Here is a 19,676-nt window from a genome sequence, read left to right on the forward strand (position 1 = left end):
ACATTTTAATTTTACTTATACAATGAATCTTTGATGGCGCGTGCGCGGCGGGGACGGTGCCTGTACACACATCCCTGCATCATTTGCTCATGGGGACCATCGGCTGCAGAGGCTGGCAGGGTGGGAGCTGGCCGGACTCCCCCAGACACGCCAGGAGACCAGAACACCACTATGGCCCAGGCCTAGGGGTGGAAAGGGATTTGTGGAAAGGGGAATATTAAAACAGGTCAGGGTAGGGCTCGAGAATTTCCAACACCCTTTTGACAAACCGAAATGCCCAGGATTTAAACCAAAAAGAAAAAAAAAAAAAAAAAAAGATCTTCCTCATTAAAACCTGGAATTGGTATTTCCTTTTAAAAGCAGAAGGGGTGGGGTTTAAAAAAATAATATTAAGTTGTGGCTTGTTGTGAGCCTCCTTCCCCTTAAGCAGCCGGAGAGGCAAAGGTAGGCAGAAGCGAAGGTCCCCCTGGGTTCCCCTTCCATTTATAAAGAGGTACTCGCCAGCCATAGATACAGAGGAGTCTCTGTCCCGTCACTTTTAAACAAAGAGAAATAAGTTCGCATAACTCCATGCTCAACACTTATCAGGCTGTTGATGTTGGGCAAGTCCCGTCCCTACCAGCTCCCCATGTCAAGCCAGACTCAGTTTTGTCATCCGTGAAGAGTTGAGCAAGAGGCTTGCCAAAGTCCCCCAAGCCAGGATGCTCCATGATTCCACACTTGTCACTTTTACCCCTCCCCCCTCCCACCAGGGAAATGTGCTTCCTTGGTGGGAAAGGGTTGCTGGCAGTAGAGTTCCCCAGCAAGGGACATTAATCCACATGGGGACAGTTAGCATAACTGAAGTTTAATCAAATAAATGGCTAAAATGCAATCGTTAAGTGCTAGCCTGCCTATGCCATCTGACAGATGGCACACCCCCTGATCCCTCAGCTTGCCGCATTGCTGGACACCATCCGAGGGGCAGGGTGGGACCCAAGCGGTTCTTGCTCACCTCCAATTGGCCCCAGGCCACTCAGGCTGGTGCACGGGAGAGGCCACTTGTCACCAGAAGGCCCCATTATGCTAACAAGCAACCAAGATAAAATGGATAACTCTTTGAGGGGGCAAAAGCTCCCGGGTGGGAAAGGCACATGGTAAGGGAACACACCTCCCTGGAAACAGATGTCCTGGTCCTATAACACAAATTGCAGTATCACATCCCCAAAATGCAAGCCCTCCCATAAATCATTCAGGGGAGCCTGTTTCGTTTTCCTGTTCTGATGAAAGTGACCCATGTGTGGGGCACAAGGCCAAAAGCCCTGCCACACTCCAGCGGCTCCACACTTCCCCACAGCTTACTGTAAAGGTGCTGACCAAAACCACCACGGCGGGGACCGCCCCTCCTGCTGCAGAGTCCGCACTCCCAGGCTGCTGTCCGCAGCTCCTGCCCTCCCCACCCTCCTGGGCCACCCCTGCCAGCCCCCGGTGCCCATCCACACAAGCCTCACTTCTCTCTCCTCTCCTGCATCATCCCAGGTGGCATCAGGGGATCCAGGTCACATTTTTTTTTTAATTTCTTCCTCTCTTGTTCGGACATTCTCTCTGACTCTACCTGGCATTGTTTGTTTTTTTGCAAAAGTGTTTTCTCTCTCCCCCGTGAAGTTCCTTTAATCAACTTTATTGAGGTGTGATTTTTATAAACAAAACTCACCTAGGCTAAGTGTACAATTTAGTGAGTATCAAGTGTACACGGTCGTAGAACCACCACCACTCTCACGCAGAGAACATTTACATTCTCTCTTATCCTTTTTCAGTCAGTCCTCTGACTCTTGACAATCACTGACCTGTTTTCTATCACTATTGTTTTGTCTTTTCTAGAATTTCACTTAAATAGAGTCATTCAGTGTGTCCCCTTCCATGGCTGTTTTCTTTCACTTAGAACAATGTCTCTGAGACTCATTCATATTATTGCATGCATAAAGTATTTTCTTACTATTAAAATTAATTTAGTATTCTTTTTATTACAGAGTATAATATTCCACTGCATGGCTATATCCCAGTTTGTTGACCCACACATCAACTGATGGATATTCCAGTGGATATTTGTCAATCTACAGTCTCACGGGTTTTCTGTTTTCTTTTATAGTTTTAATTTGTACAGTTAGGTCTATGATCCATTTTGAGTTGATTTTTTGTTGGTGGCACGAAATATGGATTGAAGTTTCTTTTGGCATATAAGTTCTAATTATTCAGTTTGATGAAAAACTTATTCCCTATTGAACTGCCTTTTCATCTTTGTCAAAATTCAGTTGGCATCTATCTGTGGGTTTGCTTTTAGATTCTATTCTGTTCCATCAAATTCCACATCTTTCCCATATACCAACACTGTATGTCTTTGTTGTAACTTTTAATCCTTTTTTTTGGGAAACAGAATTGAACCTTTATTCCTGCACTACATCCCTAGCCCTTTTTATTTGTATTTTGAGACAGGGTCTCCCTAAGTCACTGAGGCTGGGCTTGAACTTGGAATCTTCCTGCCTCAGCCTCCTTAATTGCTGGGATTACAGGCATGCCCCACCACACCTGGTAACTGTGAGTCTTAAAGTCAGGTAATATGGCTGGGTGCGGTGGCACACACCTGTAATCCCAGCTGCTCCCGGAGGCTGAGGCAGGAGGATGGCAAGTTCAAAAACAGCCTCAGCAAAGGCGAGGTGCTGAGCAACTCAGTGAGACCCTGTCTCTAAATAAAAAATACAAAATAGGGCTGGGGATGTGGCTCAGTGGTTGAGTGCCCCTGAGTTCAATCCCCAGTAATCCTCCCCCCCTCCAAAAAAAAAAATGTCAGGTAATATGAAGTCTTCCAACTTTGTTTTTTTCATTTTCAAAATTGTTTTGACTATTCTAGATATTTGCATCTCCAAATAAATTTTAGGATAGGTTTATCAATGCCAACAAAAAAAGCCTGCTGGAATTTTGATTGAATTTGCATTGACTCTATTGATCGATTTTTTTTCCCCATTATGTTTTAAGTGCCTGGAGGAGAAGAAACCTGTCTTACATCTCCCCCTGGTTTTTGAGTAATGGTGAGACATGTGCTTTTCTTTGGAAATATGACTCTGACTGGGAGCAGAGAAGGTTGAGGTGGACAGACTGAAGGTAGACCTGGAGCAAAACAAGGATGGTGTGGAGTCCGGTGCAGACATGAGGACAACAAGTGGGAACTCTTGGGTGGTGCCCTGTGCCCTGGGAGTGGGCCAGGAAGGTGGTGATAGGAAAGAGCCAGTGTTTTCCCACAGCCAAGGTCAATGTGCTTCTCAAAGAAAATTCCAAGATGCCCTAAACTTGCAGATTCTAGGAGGAACTAGTGATTCCTAGAGCCTGGGATCTGGTGATCAATCATCAAGGAAAGGAATAGAAGTTGATTTCATGTCTGTGTGAGTTCGGCTTCTCCTAGAAAGGGCTAGAAAAGCCTTAGATGTCATCTAGCCCATGTTTAACAAATGAATAAAACAAGAACTGGAGAGAGAGAGAGAGAGAGAGAGAGAGAGAGAGAGAGAGAGAGAGATCAGCATTAAATAGTAAATTAGCAGCACAACTGGAGCTAGAACACAATTCAGGTCTCCTCTGAGCTTTTCTCTATATCCCAGGCCTTTTTTTGGGGGGTGGGGGTAATATATGTCCTCTCCTGTCTGTCAACAGAGCCATTGGCTTCCAGAACTGAGCTCTAAGAACCTGGCCAGATGGTTCTCCCAGAAAGTCAGAGACTGACTACAGACACACAGCTCTCCTCAGGTCTCCCACTTTCTGACCACTCCTCAGCATGCACCATTTTCAAAAGCGCTTGGAGACCTCTCCTCCAACTCCCACTATAATCACTATCCCTGCCACTTGCTTCGGGCCAGCTTTGGCTTCCCAGGTATTTTAGTGAAATAGAAAGGACTGTGAGCCAGAAGCCAGTCCTGATCTCTGGACCCCTCACTCCTTAGGCAAATCACTGAATGTCACCAAGCCATGGTTTAATCTCTCTGTCGAATAGGGATGGTAACAACTGCCTATCCCGCCTGCTCTGAAGGCCTGTAAGGACATAGTGAGAACAAGCCGACCTGCCTTCAAACGTCTACAAGGTGGCCTACGGTGGAAGACACAGGGGTGAAAGTACACTCCAAACCACACTTTTCCTGAAATGTCATTGCCAGAAACAGGAGTTACACAGGGGGAGTCTTACCTGCATCCTCTCTCCCTGCAATTGGACCCCTCCTTCTCCTGCTGGTGGGAAAGCCCAGTTCCGTCCTTTCACCTCCAGTGTGTGTGTTTTCACCTGTGTAGCGCGTAAGCGAGTGGACACCCCAACTCTCCATCAAACTCTCCATCTCCATCTCTCTTTCTAGAAAGGGGACCTTCCCAGAGAGATTTAAGCTCATTTTTGCTGGGCTCCACTCCCAGCCCACTGGGTTGCTGGAGTCCCAACCTTGCAATGCCCTTCTCCCCTGCGCAGGTCAGCCTTGTCAGTGTTGGTCCATCTTCTCAGAAGCATCTAGTGGTACCTCCTCCGTGGCTGCCTTAAGACACCCCAGGGGCCAAATGCCCCCCAAATCCTTCTATATGTAAACCAAGGTTGTCTGATTGCTTAGTGAAGTTTTGAGCCCGCCTAAGAAGTGGGAAGATCTAGAAGAGCCAAGGATGACGGTTCCTTGATATCAAACACTGACCTTTCTAAAAATTCACAGACAGCTCAGACTCCACCTGGTTCCCCAGAGACAGGCTCCTTTGGCTTGCCTTTCTGCACCAGAAAGGAGATCCTCCATCTCCGTGAGCTGACCACTGCTCCCGTAGAGACAGCCTCTTCTTTTTGGTGTTGCTGAATTCCTCTCTCATTCCCGCAAGGCCCCAAACTCAGCAGGCCAAGAATTGACCCCAGGCTCTGCTTTATCTCTCCTGCTTTGAACAATTTAATTACTAAATTAAGGTAATACCATTGTTTTTCTAACCACAAATGGTATTAAAATGATCCATGTCGTTAATGGGTAGCTGGATCTCCCTCCAGCCACCTCCCCCACCCACATCCTAAGCCCCTGCCACCCCCTCCCCCCAAGGAGAACAGGACTGTCTGGTCTCCAGCGAGAGTGCCACATTTCCATGCAAATCGAGTGTCCAGAGTGAATGGGGTGAAGGCGGTGCCCGCACTTTCTCCATGGCTGAGTTGCAGGAGTATTTGCATAATAAAATGCGTTAACAGCTTGGAATTAATCATCGCTGTTATCCTGAATGGCCTAAGAACTATTTTCTGGGGCCTCTCTGTGAAAACTATAGATGGCATTTGTAGGTAATGGAGCCTCTGTATATTTTTCTAATTATCACTACATTTTTCTGCCTGTCTCCAAAATGTGCCCCCATTCCAGAATATCATATATTGTTGTAGGTATCTTAGAATTTTTTATCACATAAAATATCTTCGAAGTCCCCATCCCGTAACCACGCATGCCTTTACGCATGAGAATGATATTGGAATGAGATGGTAGGGTTTGCAGGGGGCAGAGTAATGACCTAGTTTGAGGCTTCATCTACAGATGATTTAAGGAAAGTCACACATCCTCGCTAACTCTTGGTTTCCTCTGCTGTAAAAAAAAAGGGATGTGGTAGGTGGCCTTCTAAAATGGCCCCATTCTGGTATCCACACCCTTGTGTAATCCCCTCCCCTTGACTGTGGGCTGGACCTGGTGGTTTGCTTCTAACAAAAAGAATACAAGAAAAGAGATTGGATGTGAATTTCAAAATCAGGTTGGAAAAGTCGTTCTCTTTCTTTCTCCCCTTCCAACCCTCTCAGTGTGCTTCCTCCGATGAAGTTGGCTACCAAATTGGAATTGCTCTGCAGAGGCTCAGGTGGGAAGGAGCTTAAGTCAACCTCCAACCAACAGCCACTGAGGAACTGAAGCCCTCGGTTCAGCAACGAACCAGGAACCGAATCCTGCAAACAGCCTCAGAGTGAGCTTGGAAGTAGCCCCTGCCCACTTGAACTTGGAGAAGATGGCAGCTCTGTAGCCCTGCCCGGCACATTGACCACAGCCTCCTGAGAGACTTTCAGCCCAGCTAAGATGCACCTGCATTCCTACCCCATGCAAAGTGGGAGATAATAAACATGTGTTGACATAAGTGCTAAGTTTGGGGGTAATTTGCTGTACAGCAATAACTGATACTATTTATTATTTAGGAGAGAAAACTATGCAAACTACTTCACAGGGCGGTTTTCTGCCATAAGGTAATAGGAATGTGACTAGTGAAGCACCACAGAGACTTGGATTCTCATTTGTTTTTAGCCCAGCGAACTGTTCCTAAATGCTAAACTTGCTCCCTCTGAATGGCTGCAGCAAGCTCTGCTCTCCACCCAGACACTCCCTGGAGGTTTTATCCCCGTCACAATTCTTGCTTCACACCTTGGGTTTGTTGTCACTAGGCTGTGGGCAGAAGCCAGTGGGTGGACAACAAGGGAAAGTCAACCAGCAGCATCAGGAAGGTGGTCCCCACAAGGATATGCCTACCTGACTTCTGGACTGACAAGCTCCTACCACTAATAATGGTGATAAGAATCGTCATAATTGCAGCTCCTACCATTTATTGAGCAACCTCTATGTGCCAGGCGCTTTGCAAACATTTTTTTCAGATCCTCATCACAACCTGGAGAAAAATTCAGTGTGAATCACTTGTTCCAGGATAAGCAGTTAGAACCTGTCCGAGCTGGGGTTAGAACCAAATTCTACTTGCTTGTAATTACTCGTTATCTTTTATGTGTGCAACTATAAATAAACTATTTTGATAAAGATAGAATGCATTTGTTTTGTGTATTTTCTTCCCACATAACACTGAGTCATAAGCCTTTTCTCATGTCACTAAATATTTTTTGAAAAAAATCTATTTTTAAAGGCTACATAATATTCCATTATCAGGCAGACTTACCCTACATTTATTATTCAGCATTTAGGTTATTTCCAGGTGGTTTACCATCATAAATTGCCCTATGAAAAGCATTCTTGTACATACAACTGTGATCACATGTCTGATTTTTTTTCTCAGGATACAGCACTAGGAGTGGGACTGCCCGGTCACGTAAGTAGATGTTTTTTAAGGCCTCTGACGCATGTTGCCAAATTGCTTACCCAAAAGGTTGTGCCAATTCATATTCCCCAGAAGATAAACACTTAACTTTGAAAGCAAAGGGAGTCGGAAAGTGTGAAATAAGCTGACACCTTGTTTAAAAGAACAACTCCTAAGTTTCCCACCAGGGCCCTCTAAGGACCCCTGTGAACCAGTGGCTCAGGAAACATATCTCAGCCTTTCTGACTGGCTGGTAAAATTCCCAACGTCCCCAATGTCATTTTATCACAGTTGTAGGAGGGGATTGGGTGGGGTAAGAGGGGAAATGGAAGCATTTGCATGATAATAAACCCGAAACTTAATAATCATGCTCTTAGAAAATGTATATATGGTCCTTTCTTGAGGAGGCTTTCACAGAATTGGATGACCTTCTCCAAGGGGATAAGGATATTTTTCACTGCCAGATCTTAAGTTAGGGCATTGAAATTATTTCTATACACATACACAAAGAGAAAGAGGGAGCTGAGGTACAAATATTTAGTTACCCAGAGAGAGGAGAAAAGATACCACTATGCCAGTAATTCTCCAGATGGTACTTAGGGCCAAAGGAAGATTCAGAACAATTTTTTTTTAATTGTTAAAAATTTCCACCCCAAATTGTTATGCATTGATATAGCCAAAGAATAATTGGCCTATTTTAACCTTTTGAACAATTCCATTTTATTTCTATAAATTGGAGAAGGAGAGAGGAAATGAATATTTTGAAAAACAATGAAAGACTGGTTAGGAGAGGGAGACCAATAAAGCCAGAAGAAGTTACTTGGGTTTTTCAAACCACAGAAATCAAAGTCAGCTTCACACACCGGCCAGGTAGGACAGGGTCTAGGTTTAAGAGGCCAAAAATTTTTCTGTATTCTACCATTATTTGAAATGCCCTGCACCAGTCAGCATAGGCCAACTGCTATAACAACCCAATCTCTGCCCTAATAGCATAAAACTTTATTTCCAGTTTATGTCATAGTCTGATGCAGGTTAGCCAGGGCATGGGAGGTAAAAGAGGGCCTAGTTCACAGAGTCATTCAGGGACCCAGGCAAATGTGCATTAAACCACGAACATGCCTTTCTGACCTATCACATTAACAAAATTTAAAATTTTACAACAAAGATATACGTGTATATAAACTGGGTGATTCCAATCAATTTTTAAAATTACACACGGGTTCTATGCTCTTCAAGAATATAGAGAACACCCTGACCAGCAGAACCGAGGACAGGAGGAAAATTAGATGAAAGGGAAGAGACTTGGGAGAACCACTTGCAGATCTCTCCCCAATCCAAGGAGATTTAGAAGAGAGCAGGAAATGAGTCCAAGCCCCAGAAAGAAGTGGTCATATCCCTATAAAGAGCAGCTGAACCAAAATGGGCTCTTTTAAATTCTACGGTCACCCCTAGAACTCTGCCCTCCAAGAATAAGTCATGGTAAATCAGGGCTTCTTAGAATCCTGGACACTAAATAGCCCTACTCACCCCTGCCAGCTTCTGACCTATTGTGGACACAAGTTTCTTACTTAGTAGCCCGGTAGGAATATGTGTTCTGGAAGAGAATTTTCTCATTACCTGGCCTAGGGTGAGGGCTGAAAGAGTGTGTGAGAACTGGGCAGTCCTAGCCAAGGACGGCCACCTGGGACACTTCTGCATCTTCATTTCTGGTCCTAGGACTGACAGGTGAATGATGGAGCAGAGACGGGGTGAGTGAGACAGTGGTTCCAGAGATGTCTGGTGCGAGATGAGTGAGACCAGATCCACACCAGCCTCTGGGACAGGAAGCATCTTAGTAATCTAGGCCTGGGAATTAAGGGGAGAAATCGTTTTCATCCGTTAAATTTCAATATTTGTCTAACAGAGACCTCAACTGACATCCAGGGAAATTAAATAATTGCCAAGAGAAATTGGAGTTTTCTAGAATCCTTTTTACATCTTAGCGATACTTCGATCATCCTGGTTGAGCAGCACCTTAGCGCTGAATTGGTGAGCACTGGCCTTCTAGGGCGACTGTCTCATCCCAGTTTGCCCAGAACTTTGCCAGTTTTAAAACCGAGGCAAGACCCTCCGTCCCCGACAAACCAGGACAGCTGCTCTCCCTAGATCATCCACATAATTTTGCAAGCAGCATCCATCAAGTTGGAGCTGTTTGACACAAACCGACAAGGGATTTGGTCTAAACCACTGACTTCAAACCCACAGGGGTCAAGAGAGGATAGGTTCGGGCTGCCATCTATGACTCCAGCACAGAGCAGCACTGGGTCAGAATTTACAACTCTGGCCTCAACTCAAAGACTGGGAAGGGAGCTTGGAGATTATCTAGCACAACCATCCCTAGAGCAAATAAGGAAATGGAGATGGAGGAAACCTGAAGGAACGCACTTCAGACCACACAGCAAAACTGTCCAGAGCCTCAGCTTCTTTCACAATCTAGTGCTCTTGCCACCAGACCACATGCATCCATCAGTAGAGGGCCTGAGCGACCAGATGAATGGGCCTCAAGAGATGAACCTGGATGTCCATCCCAGATCCTATGAGAAACACTCCCAATAGTTTCCACCACTAGTGAAGAAGAGAATGGCGGCCATGGCAGCCCCCTGGGGAGAGCCAATGTGGTAGCTATAAGGCCACACCACACCATTGTCAGCTGCCATGTTCTCCTGGGACTCTATCCCACAACTTCCAACTTCTCCTGCATAGCCCCAAACTATCCCATAGTCTCTTCCCCTTCCCACTTCCTAGGGCTTACACAGGGCTAGAAAATAAGGCCCAAAGAGCTGAGAGGGGTGGCACACATCTGTAATCTCAGCGCCCTGGGAGGCTGAGGCAGGAGGATTGCAATCCAGCCTCAGCAATTTAGTGAGACCCTAAGCAACTTAGTGAGACCCTATCTCAAAATAAAACATAAAAAGGGCTGGGGATGTGGCTGACTGGTTAAGTGCCCCTGGGTTCAATCCCTGGTGAAGAAGGAGATGGAGAAGGGGAAGGGAAAGGAGAAAGAGAAGGAGAGAAGGAGAAGAAGGAGAAGGAGAAGGCCAAAGGAGAGAAAAGAGTGCAAAAAATTAGAGTCACCATGACAGCCTCCTCCAAGAATCACTTTAAGTAAAGGTTATTGGCAACTTTTGAGAAGCTGAGTTAAATACCTGTTCACAGAAATGTCATTTCTGTTCTCTGAAAACCAAGTTAGCAGCCAAGCAACTATTTCTTCAACCAATAAGACACCTACTTACAAGTGTATTATTTTTAAAGATCTGTATTGCACACAGACTAAGTACTTTGCCATACTGACATATGGCCCTTGGGAACACAAGGCTTTTAAATTCTCTACTTTGAGATTTCTCTCATTATTTTTTTAAGTTTATTAAATCTCACTTGTATAGACATACTTGTAGGAAAGTCATTTGGATTGGACATAGTTTTTGGAAACACAAGGAAATATGGCCATCAATGAGGTGGGGTTTTTTTGTTTTTTGTGTGTGTGTTTTTGTGGGGTTTTTTTGTTGTTTTTGTTTTTGTTTTTGTTTTTTTGGTACCAGGGATTGAACTCAGGGGCACTCAACCACTGAGCCACATCCCCAGCCCATTTTGTATTTTATTTAGAGACAGGGTCTCACTGAGTTGCTTAGTGCCTCGCCGGAGGCTGGCTTTGAACTCGCAATCCTCCTGTCTCAGTCTCCCTAGCCACTGGGATTACAGGCGGGCACCACAGCGTCCAGCTAATGAGTAATTATTTTATCTTTTCCCCCTCCCAGCTTTCTTTCTGGACCTGGAGATAGTTACTATTAAGGCAGATGAAAATGGGAATAAGACAGCGAAAGCTCTCCCCTTGGGTTAGAACATACCCATAATCCCAGCTACTTGAGAGTCTGAGGCAGGAGGATCACAAATTCAAGGCCAACCTCCACAAATTAGTGAAACCCTGTCTCAAATTTTAAAAATAAAATAAAATAATAAGCTAAGGATGTAGTTCAGTGGTAGAGAGCCCCAGGGCTCAATCCCCAGTATTGCCAGAAAAAGAAGAAAAGGAAAAAGAAAAAAAAAGACAATGAAAGTTATTCCCATCTTTTCAAACTTTGAGAATTGAAAGACCACTCTAGGGAGATTGACTTCAACCGAAAGCAGGCAACACTGCACAAGCAGCTACTCTGGTTTCCCTCCCCACCTCACTGCCCAGCCCCCAGCCCCCAGACACACCAACCTGCCACTCTCCGCCCTCTTTCCCCTGCAGACCTTTGCTGGGCTTAGACCAGCCAAGCCTCTTTGGCACCCATCTTCTGCCTGAATCCATGCAGCTCTTGAAGTAGCCCTTCCTTACAAAACATGTTCTATTGTGCTGTGCTTCAGGATTGCTTGATTTGTGTCCCTCAGAGTACATGTAAGGTCCCACATGGGGGCAGCAGCTTTGATGAGAAATTCTCACAAAATATTTGTGGGATGAATGAACAAAAGTACAGACTTTCAAGTCAGGCAGATCTGACTTCACGTCTTACTAGCTAAGTGACCTTGATCAAATCACTTAACTAGTTTAAGCTTCAGTTTCTTTATCTGAAAAATGGCAATAATACCACATGGCTCAAAGGAATAAATGAAATACACTTAAACAGAAACTCAAGAATAGAGCCTGTCCTTCACCTTCACTGAGTGCCCAATAAGTAAATAGATTTTCATTGTGGTTGTCTAAACTGGTTTGAATTCTGGATTTTTTTGTTCTTCTTCTTCTTGCTCATTCTGGGACGTGTCTACCATATTTTGATTAGGACAAAGTTTGACCTATCAATTGCAAACAAAAAAGTTTCCAAGAACCAAGATCAAGTCCTGCTAATAAAACAAGATCCATGGAGGTCATCTGCGGATGTGTGTTGATACACCTTCTTACCTGAAAAGAAAAATTCCCAAATGTATTGCAATTCAGAAAATGTCGTTTGAGTCACCTGCTATAGCCCTGGTATCGTTCATTGCTATTTTCCTCAAAACACCTGAGTCTTGCAGGTCGCAAGACACAGCAGGCACTCCATTTGTGTTTGTAAACTGAATTATGACCATGATTCAAAAGTATTGGAAATTTAACTGGTTGGGGTGAGAGGGAAATGTTTTCAAAGGAATTCAGTTCTTTGTGTTCTAAACTATATTTCAACAAATGGAACTCCAAAACAGACTTCCAAAGGATGGCTCAGAGCTACGGTCAAAGCAGCCCTGAGCCAAGAATTGTTGAATGGTGTCCTTTACACCCTGACTCATAAATACTCCCAGCCTAATGAACCCATGCCCCTAAACAGCCCCTGAACTGGTCTACTAACCCCAATACATGTTAAATTTATGATTTCTACAGAAGATAAAAGGACTAATTATATTTATTTCCTTAAAAAGAAGAAGAAGAAGAAGAAGAAGAAGAAGAAGGCATTCCACTCCTGACCAAGTTGAGACCCTGAGCGGGTTTGTTGGCTCCTGTGCAAAACCTTCTTATACACGTCCCTGGCATTTTTGGTGGTCACCTTCTTTCACTGGCTGGCCGAGCCTGCTTCTCATCATGGTCATTGAACTAACTCTCAATGATTCATAGACTCTTCCTAGGGCAGAGCCCAGTAGCTTCCTACCTGGGGGCTAAAGACAGACCCTTCCGTGGAGGGTTAGGACAAGGCCCACACTGAGCACCTTAGCACCTTCCAGAGACACCATCAACTCTCAGACTTAGCCCAATACATCCAGCGCTCTCTCACCTAGCACCCAAGAGCATTCCAGGTCCATTGGAGGTTCTTCCTTCCAGGGAAAATAATAAAGAATCTTAATGAGAATTGAACTTGGGAATTCATCTGCTCCTTGCAGATGAGAAAACTGAGGCACAGAAAAGAACAAATGAACTCCAAGAGCAGAAACTAGACCTAAAGAGTCTTAATGCTGAAGTCTTGGTGGGACAGACAGGCCCACCAGGCTTCTGGCCTGAAGCTGTCCTCAACAGCCCCTCCCTGGTACACATTCCCACGAGGTCACTTGTGAGGTTACTTATGAAGTCCGAGGAGTTTGCCTCCAGCTGGACCCCCGGATATCTCTCTAGGTAAGGTCTCTGGGGCCACAATCCTCCTTTCCCCCATCCCTGCCAGCTCCAGTCTTGTCTTTGCTGAATTCTCTGCATCTCGTCACCCAAGGTCAGACTCTTTGCTTGTCTGGAACTGCCAAGGTGAAATTCTGACAAACTAATCCATCTGAGGAGAGAAGACTAAAGACTTCTCCCTGATATTTGAGAATAATAATAAAACAAGGACCTTCTGAAGGATATGACTTTGGCATCCCAACCAAAATAGTAACTTTAAAAGAAGGCATTTGAGCCTGGAGGGTAACAAGAGAGCTGCACTCTTAGGGATAAGACGTAAGAGCTGGCCAAGCTCAGATGTGACCTAGAGGAGGCCAGTTGTCCGATGCACCTGCTTTTGCAGGCGGCATGGAATCCCTGAGGATCAAGCATCCATACCATGAACTCAACACCCCCTCCTCCCTTCCAGGAAAGGGGCTGAAGACAGACCCTTCCGTGGAGGGTTAGGACCAGGCCCACTCTGAGCACATTAGCATCTCCCAGAGACACCATCAACTCTCAGACTTAGCCCAATACATCCAGCGCTCTCTCACCTGGCAGCCAAGAGCAGGCATGTCCAGAAAGAACAAGTTTGACAACCCCAAGGAAAGTCTGCAGGCTGAGTCACAACACCCAGGTCCTTGCCCTTGCCTCCTTCTAACCAGTTCTGTGGCCTCCCATAAACCACCAGAAAGCTCTGAGCCTTAGTTTACTTGTCTGAGAAAAAAAGGTATTGGCAACTCCTGGGTGGCATGAAGACAAAATGATAAAATAACTCTTCCACAACGTTAAAAACCTTTATCAAAGCTGTGACTGTCTCATTATGTTATTTGTAACATAGGATCACTTCCTTTTCCTCCTCCCACTTACTCAGAATCCTTCAGAGAACTCCCCACATTTACCAAGCAGCTCGCAAAAATCAGCTTCTCCTCCTGCTTCAATTCCCTTGCAGTTAATCTCAGCCTGGACCAATTGATTTTTTTTAAAAAATAAGATTATAAAGGAAGATTTGCCCAGGTCATTTCTCAGAATTCAGAAAACTAAATCATTAGGTGAAAAAGAAATTCTAGTTATCTGCCTCCATCACCAGCAAATACCATGTTCAGCTGTGCCTCAGAGCAAGTCACAGGGCCCAGTGCTTGGTTCCTTTGTGCTGGTCTCGGATGCGACTTTAATTTTCTGAAGGTCCTTTGCTTTTGAGACCAGTTCTTGCCCTTCTGGTTCTAAAGCCCAATGGCAACCAGAAAAAAGTCCCGCCTGGACTGTTTCATCTACGATCACACCTTGCATTCCTGCCTCTGTCTAACTACAGACCTTGACCTTCAGGTTGGACAAACAGAGGTGTACAGGCAAGGACTGTGATCGCACCACCTTCTCCCTGCAGGTGGGAAAGAGAAGAGATGATTCTAAACAAACAGAGACTGACCATGCACATTTGCAGTTACAGTGTAGTCTCCGTCTTCTCGGATTCAGCCCAAGGACAAGTTCAGAAGCCGAATGTCCCACTTTTCCTAAGGGGCAGTGTAGACAGCATGAAACTTTTAGAATGATAAAAGTGAAACTCTAACAGCAAAGAGCCTGGCTGTGGGATGGGGGATGTTGCACCTGTCTCGGGAATGCTACCGTAACTTTAAGGGGCCCCACTTCTTGCACTTTCTAAGTGCATGAAAATTACGCAAAGGTGAGAGTATAATTAGAGGGAACAGCAAACCAAGGGATCTGATGACTTTTCCCAGTCTCCTCCCCCACAGAAACCTCCTACCAAAGTAAATGGCTCAGAGGGCGCAGTTCATCGGGAAAGCACTCATATCAAACCACCGGCCTTAAAGTGGACATAAATATCAGGTCAGTTTCACAGTCATTTATCCTACTCTGGGGATAAAACACATAAATAAAATGGAAATGGACACTTCTCCCACCCCAGGGATATGATCCTGCCTTGGGGCTCCAGGCACGCTGCCATGTTGTAAAAGAAGTCCAGCCTTGTCTGGCTGACACTGGGACAGCTTCCCTGCAGGACCCTGATCCCCAGCACCAAGGCCTGCAGGCCCCTTGGCAGAGCACTTTCTGGACCCTGCCCAGGGTCACGGCTCCCTTTCTCTCTTTCCTTTCCAAGCTGGAAATCACTCTCTTACACAATGGCCCCTGTTCGTCCCCTTTTTTCCTTGGCCTTCTCTTGTTTTTGCTTGTGGTTTCACTGTCATTGTTTGTTGTTGTTGTTGTTTCTTATTTGCTTTTTTTTTTTTTTTTTTTGGTACTGGGGATTGAATCCAGAGGCACTTACCACTGAGCCACATCTCAGCCCTCTTTTTAATTTTTTTTTAGAGATAGGTTCTTGCCAAATCGCTTAGGGCCTTTCTAAGTTTCTGAGGCTGGCTTTAAACTCACCATCCTCCTGCTTCAGCCTCCCAAGACGCTGGGATTTCAGGTGCACACCACCATGCATAGATCTTATTTGCTTTTTTTGAACAGTTTTATTTTTTATTGTGGTAAAATATACATGAACCACCTCCAGAGCTTTTTTAATCATCCCCAACATAAATTCTGCACCCATTAAACCCTAACTCCCCAGGCCACCATCCCCTTAGCCTCTGGCAATCTCCACTCTTCTTTCCTTCTCTATGAATTTGCCTGTTCTGGGACTCTCAAGTGAGTGGAATCGTACAGTACTGATCCTTCTGTATCTGGCTTATTTCACTTAGCATAATGTTCTCCAGGTCCATCCAGGTGGTGGCATATGTCCAGATTCCATTCCTTTCTATGGCTGAATGTTATTCCATTGTGTGTACCCCCAGGCTCCTGTCATGGCTTGTTCCCACTTTTAGATATTGAGAATAATGCTGCCATGAACGTGGGTGTTATAGACCACTGTTCAAGTCCCTGCTTTCAATCTTTTGGATCCATATCTAGGAGTGGAATTTCTGGGTCCTACCATATGTTCTATACTTAACTTTTTGAGGAATTGCCAAACTGTTATCCACAGGGGCTCCACCATTTTATATTCCTGCTAGCCCAAGGATTCCATCCCTCCACCTCCTCGTCAACATGTATTGTGTCTTTGTTTTAATAGCCAGCCTTGTAGGTTTGCTTGCTTTGGGGCTGGGGTCGGGGATATGGGGTAAAATTTGTCCTGAGCCATAAATGGACCCTAAGGCCTCTGAGCTCTGTGAGTTGCGTGAAGAAAGCCAAGGAAAGCGGCTGCTCAGCACTGATGAGAAGCTGCCAGAGTTTGCCCCAGGAGAGGGCACCCACCCACTGGACTTGGGAAGAAGAGCAAGGAAGAGGACTTGAACTTGTCAGAGAACACCAGTGGTCCACAGACACAGTTCTGAAACATCTACCTGGAGCTGGGGGGCGGCTGACCTGACTCCTAACCCGACGTGGGATCTCAGGAGCGCACCAAACCCCTCTGGCTCAGTCTCCCAGTTAGTGAAAGAAGGCCTAGCCCTGCCCTTCCTGTGTCAAACCACAGTGCAGCAGTGCTCAGTAGAAGTTGGTCACCCAAAGGTACAGAGCAGCAGTGATAAGACAGTGACTGAAAATTAAAGCGAAAGAAATCTCTCCGTGAACTTTTCTTCATGCCTCCTCCAAAAACCAAGGGCTGCTGCCCCAGCAATGGAGCGCCTCAGCTGGGGCGTTTCTCTCAGAGGCTCACAGATTGTTCCTTCTGATCCCACCTAAGAGAGTGAAACCCAAATGGAGCAAGAGCCTGCCCAAAAGGAGGCACTCAGGGCTCTCCATTCCCAAGGAAGCTCCTGCAGAGATGACTTCTCAAAGACCAACCAAATGGGAATCTGAAGTCAGGAACTGAATCCCAACATGGGAAAAACACGAATATTTTAATCCCCTTGAGAGGGTTGAGTAGCAATCCCATCCTAACCATCGCCAGTCCCTTGCCCATCTGAGAGCCTTTAGATCAATCCGAAGGTACATTTCGAACTTTAAAAGCCTCCAGAAAAATGCCCACTTCACATGTTAGTTTCTCCAGGGACCAGAATGCCTGTGGCTGTCCCAGCGACAACACAATGAGGCAACATCCATCCCGAGGGATGAAATAATCCACTGGAGCTCTGTCAGCCCTTCCAAAGGCCACTTCCATCTGGACATCTGTGAAGGGTTGTTTTGTTTTTTTTTTTTAATAAGACACTTTTTTTTAGTTATAGATAGACACCCTTATTTTATTTATTTATTTATTTAGTTTTATGTGGTGCAGAGGATCAAACCCAGTGCCTCACACATGCCAGGCAAGCACTCTACCACTGAGCTATAGCCCCATCCCTCTGTGAAGGGTTTATTCATCACTCAGGAATTATATGCAGGACACTGGATTTGTTGTCAGGGACGCCACAAAGTGTGGGGCAGGCTAGGTGGAGTTAGGACATTGAAGTCCTAGGAACACGCTACTGTGTTTGAACCAACCCAGGCTTAAAGACAAAAACAAAATCTTTTACTGAATAATGAGTCAAAACTTGTTTGGTCCTCTTGTCCTCCTGCCTGGTACGAAGTAAACTGGGCCTAACTCAAAGACAACAGTAGAGACTTCAAAATTCATACTCTCCATCCAGTCCTCTTGCTGTTGGTCCAAGTCCATTTCCCACCTCTGGGAAGGAGGACTCTGTTGAGTTCACCCTGCAAGACCAGGATGGGTCCGTATCTACACAGGCCTCGAGACGTGGTGAGTGGTTGACTGGTAGTTCTTTAACCTGAGTGTTACCTCAACCCGCCTTTGCCATATAAGCATTTTCTCTACTAATTGTATTACAAAAGGATTTTCATTTTATTAGAGGCCATTTCAGGTGATGAAAGGTTGACTACCCAGAAGTAGTCCAAAGAGCCCCTGAAATCACTGCAGGCTCACGCAGCCTGCCCTGAGGTTCTCCATGCTTTATCATCTAGGGTGGCCTAGGGGCCTCTGTCCTCTCACTCCCCCATCTCACTACCCTCTGAGGTCCACTCTCAGGGCAGTAACTGGCCTGTTTCCAGAAAGGGCTGGCAGGGACACACCAACCTTACATCATTAGGTTCTTAGACTTGAATAAACAATAGAACAAATATAAATCCCCAGAAGACTTATGAATCCCCAAAGGCTGGACACCCTGTCCCTCCCCAACTACCCTCAAGTTGACCCCCCATATTATCTAAGTTGGTGTTTGGCGACACTATCTTGATAGTTTCCAAAGCATTCATTGTTTCCTATGATACTTTTTTCTTCCAATCACAAGTTTTGAAGAAAACTTCAAGTATCTAGAGGACCCTCTCAGTTATGCAAAAACTATTAACCCTAAATGATAAATGCAGGATGAGAGTCCGTGCAATAGGTCAGAGAGTGAGAATAGCCATACTTCTCAAAATTTAATGAATCTCCTTAAAAAGCAGAGCGTGACTCAGAAGCTCTGGGGAGAGGCTGAAGGTTGTGCATTTCTACCAAGCTCTCGGGGGCCACTCTGAGGCTCTGTTCTCCGCGGGTCACACTTTGAGTCTCTGGTGAAGATCCCAGAGCCCCTTGGATGAGGAAGGCTTCTGAAAGGAGGTGAGAATTGAGGGACAGTTTCCTTGTCTGTTGAGCCCCACAGGGATGACCACCTGGAGAGACATGGGGGACATCCTCTGAGATACACCCTGAGAGGGAAGCATAACTCACCTGCTCAGGGTGGACGTGGTGGCAGGAAGTCCGAGTACCCTCTGCAGGCTGTTTGTACCACCCAGGAAAGAGGAACTGACCTCTTTCTCAGGAGGAAGTGATCTTCTGTTCTAGAAACCACAGGCTCACAAACCCACGAACTGAGTGAAGTTCCTGCAATGGCCACGGGGCGTGGGCCTGCCTCTTGCAGCCCCGCCCAGAGGTCTGCCATCCCTGTGGGGGTCACAGGACGCCAGCCACCCCACCGAGAACTCAGCTCTGCTTGCCTCCATCTCACCAATGCCATGCCTCCAAGCCGAAGCCAGGAAAGCAAGCTGTGTACACTGACACTTAAATTAGCTTCTTGCAATTATCTCTCAATCCTGGCTTGCCCTGTGCTTCTTTATCACTTTTTTTTATAGCTAAAGTTACTCGCCCTCGTTTTAAGTACATTGTGCATAAGGCATAGGCCAACTTCTGATATATTCCCACAAGCAAAATTAAATACCAGTAACATGTGTTTTAGTGAATTGGGTCCCTCAATTTGCATCTTATAATAAGGATGTTATCATACTGGTTTATGGCTCAGCTCTTTAGTTTTTATCTCTCTGGGGCTAGATTCCCCCTCATGAGTTCAATATAAGTCTATGAACTAATGCAATTTTTAAAACACTTTTCTTCTGTGTTAACATTAACACCCTTATGAGTGAAAGGGTTTTACTCCCCAAAGTGTGCAGAAGGTTTGCATTCACAGAGGATGTGGGGGATATTAGCCCTCCGCGGTCTCCATGGCGGCTCAGAAGTGAAAGGAGTCGAGGCAGTCATCTGGTCTGCCACTGCCAAACAGGCTTTTTCACCTCTTTGCACGGAGACATA

The 19,676-nt window shown here is 45.6% G+C and overlaps 1 long non-coding RNA gene across 1 annotated transcript in view; it reads right to left on the minus strand.

The window, feature by feature from the left end:
• The window catches only part of LOC139701709 (uncharacterized), a 32,136-nt gene extending 13,238 nt beyond the window's left edge, over positions 1–18,898 (minus strand). Inside the window, exon 1 of the long non-coding RNA XR_011704240.1 lies at positions 18,822–18,898. This is a non-coding gene — a long non-coding RNA (uncharacterized lncRNA). The remainder of the gene's footprint in view (positions 1–18,821) is intronic.
• Between the last annotated feature and the right edge of the window lie 778 nt (positions 18,899–19,676).

The sequence above is a fragment of the Marmota flaviventris genome, chromosome 14 (assembly GCF_047511675.1).
Source record: "Marmota flaviventris isolate mMarFla1 chromosome 14, mMarFla1.hap1, whole genome shotgun sequence".
In the NCBI taxonomy this organism is placed as follows: domain Eukaryota; kingdom Metazoa; phylum Chordata; class Mammalia; order Rodentia; family Sciuridae; genus Marmota; species Marmota flaviventris.